Source organism: Pterocles gutturalis, unplaced genomic scaffold (genome assembly GCF_000699245.1).
Source record: "Pterocles gutturalis isolate BGI_N339 unplaced genomic scaffold, ASM69924v1 scaffold11612, whole genome shotgun sequence".
Lineage (NCBI taxonomy): Eukaryota > Metazoa > Chordata > Aves > Pterocliformes > Pteroclidae > Pterocles > Pterocles gutturalis.
In genome coordinates, this window is record NW_010112854.1 from 3,631 (window position 1) to 7,260 (window position 3,630).

Sequence of the window (3,630 nt, forward strand, 5' to 3'; positions counted from 1 at the left end):
TCTCCAGTAGAGCCTCTGAACTGGATTTCTAAAATAACTCACCTCCACAGCAGCATGCAGGCTGGCATTGCACAGGGGACACAGAGCCCACTGAGAGAGGCACCCACAGCCAGACCCCGGGAACTCGCACTTCACAGGGATTTTGGGACGTGCTCAGGGAGCCAGGTAGCCCAGGGGACCTTTAACATCTGATGCCATTCTGCAGGGCTTGCCTATGGAGGGGACAATGTCACAAGTTACCTTGCAATTTTAACTCCTGCCACCCCCTTTGGTCCCCAAGGTTTCCGTAGGGAACAGCTCTCCCACACCTACTTAACCACATCTGCATCCAACCTTCACCTGCTCTGTGACTGATGAAGGGGAATAAACTTTACCTTTCCAGCAGACTGTGGTTCACACTACAAAAATGAAGTTGGATCTAAGCTTCTCTCACATCCATGAGCCTTTGGAGCAGCCTGAGCAGAGACTGCAGGAGCTGGAATAGACCTGTGTCCATCCATTGCTTTCAGGATGTCTTTCTAATGAGCAGTCTATTGCAGAGACGATGGCAGGGTACTCAATCCTAAAGGAAGGATCTGAAAGGCAGAGAAAAGCACCTCTGAAGTCAAGGCTTACCTAGCAAGATATTCTTTTTTATTAAAAAGAAACACATTTCAGCCATCAGATTCAAACCCAGGAAGAGAAAGCAGTTCTCATGTTGCAGCAGCCAGGGAGCATGCACAAGAGCTGAAAGGAGAAGAGTGCTCACCCCTGCGAGAAACAAATCCCTAGAATCCAATGTTGATCTATGCTTAGGCTTTAAATACATTTTAATTAAAGAAATACTGAGTATTTAGTGTTTCTGCAATGCCAATATGGAACATCATTTATGGATGTGCAGGGACATGCAGTAAAATACATTTGGATATTAAATTTACTGCTGATGTCTAGTCCTGGGTGCAGAACAAGCCTTACATCCTTACTGGGCAGCCACCCCTTAAAGGACTGATCCTGCCACAGAGCAGGCTGCTTATAAGGCTTAAGTTTAGACTGGTCTAAGAAAGATAGGTTTATTGAAAAGGAGTTGCCTAGTAAAATTCTTTTAGAAACTGTGTGTATTAAATTCATGTTCCAGACAGCTTAGAAAGCATCTATGCTCACTCATTTTAAAATGAAATTGCCATGATAGGAACATGCATCCTTTCCATCACACATGGAAGGGCCAGCTCCCAGATCTGTACATATTGGCGCTGGTAGAGGGAAATTCCCCGAAGACAGATTAACCTGTTCTTTCCCAGGAGCCATGCTCTTGCAGTTGGACTCTGAAAGGATAATGAAGCCCCTGGCCTGAAACCCATCATTTGGAGAGGCTGGTTTCTTACCCCTTCATATGCAGAGGTCCCAGGTCAGAGCTGGCCATGGCCGGTGGCTGGAGTCCCTGCCTCTCACGCACACACAGGCTGCTGCCTGCTCCATCTCTGTCAAATACCTGTGGGGCGGTGAAAGAGGAACCGAGCAAGGTGAAGCAAACCTCCTCCTCGTGGGAGGGACCACTGACCTGTTGAAGTCTTTGATTAAAAGAAAGCAAGGTGGATGTCAAAGGCAGAAGAACAGGTTGCCAGACTGGAGAGAAGAGCCAGGGATGCTCCTGTCCATGGAGCAGATTTGCAGTGTTAAAGTGTCCCCTGGGACTGCAACCGAACCCAGGGCCCCGACCTTTCTGCGGATAAGTGGATTTTCCTTGCCCCTTGCCATGGACCTGTCTCTGCACAGAGTTAAACACCACTGGGCCGATAGGAAGCAGCTCAGCTGTTGCTGACCTCATTATCTGTGGTCGCTAAAGGGATCGGCACAGATGAAAACTCGGATCAAGCACAGGAGTTTTCCCGGCCCCACGCCAACCATGCTGCTTTTCTACAGCCTGGAAGCACTCTCTGCTTAATGCATCTGAAGAGAAACATTTCAGAAATGTCAGCTTTGCACTGTCTGCTTTTCCAGTCAGCATTTTCCCCTGAAGACATCTTCTACAGCCCACAGAGTTTCTGGGCGATATGACAAAAGCATCCACATTCATTAAAGCCATCTTTTATTAACTTTGTTAGAAAAAAACTTTTACCAAGGGGAAAAACAGACCACTTGTAATTTTAAAAACCATTTTCTCTAGTCCCTTAAGTTGCTCTCAGATGTAATAATTCACCAATAACAACAAGATCATGCTGCACTAATACAGAACCTTTCCTCCCAAAGTGCTTTAAAAGCTACTTCACCTTCCTCTACCCACCAGAATTTCAGCAGAATTTCAGGCTGCACAAGGAGAACATGGTTATCTCATCCTGCCCATGGCCAAGACCTGTGGCTGGGAACTGGCCATCCAGCAAGCAAGCTGTGCCTCGTTTGGAAATGTGCAGAATGAATCCAGCGCTCTGCCATGCACACAGCCTGTTGTTCCATTCACATTGAGAAGTCGCAGGGGATTCAGGCAGGCTTCAAGGTTCTTCAAGATGTAAAAACTCCGTTTATAGGCTTGGCGCACACAATCAAAACCATCACAGCCACACGACACAAACCAGTGGCCTGGTACCAGCCCAACCAGCCATCTCAGATCTGCTCGAGCCTTTCCAATGGGCGACTTTGTGGCAGAAGATTTTGTGCCAGATCAGATGCCAGCCGTGCTCCTGCAGCCAGCATAAAGCACAAGAGCCAATACACTCTCACACAGCTACGCTTGCATGCAGATGCTTGATTATGGAAAAAGTTTATCCAGCCTGGAGATCTGTTAGCATGTGGATCCAATACTTAATTAACTGAAATTTTCCAGTATTTTAAGTTCTGGTCCCATGCACCACACGGAGTATCATGCAGTTCTGTGTGCTTATTTGGCTTGGTTCGGGCAACCTGAGGAATAAAAATCTGGAATTTGACACAATTATTTCCCCAAATAATCCCATGCTACAAAAAGCCGTGAGTCAAAGTGAAGATTTTTTCAGGCCATCCCAGAACTTGGAAAAGCTTCTTGAGCAAACCACACGGCCCCAGCAGGGCACGTGCTCTGGATTTGGCTGCGGGATGCTGAACCAGCAATTCTCTCTCCTGCATTTAAATAAAAAATATACATAAAAACACATGCACATGCAAGTGTACAGCTGATCTGCATGATCCCACTGCAGTGATGAGCAGCATATCCTTTAAAAGAGAAGAATACAGCTGCTATTATATACATACCAACTACCACATGTGTATAAGCCATTCCTTGAAGGAGGAGTTATGGTGTGTGGGGAGAATAAATCATCCCGGGCATATTTAGGGATGTCCCACACTCCCTCACCACTCCCTCAGGAAACAGAATGTGGAGAAGCTAAAATAAATTGGAGAGATGAGCAGTAATTTATTTTCCCGTCTGGAAAAGATAATTTAACTATTCAATTAAATATTGCCTAAAGCCGTACTATTAGAGTTGCACATCCCATCTGTAATACAGATGGATCTTGCTCTCTTATTACTGGTCTTCATGCTGTCTGGTACTTAAAAATTCTGGTTTAATTAGATGACACCTTCCACAAATGCTGAGCTATTGGCACATGATGATTCAAATAGTATCTAGGAATTTTGCCATCCAAGAAACCTTCTGTAGGAATCATATGTTCTCTTATC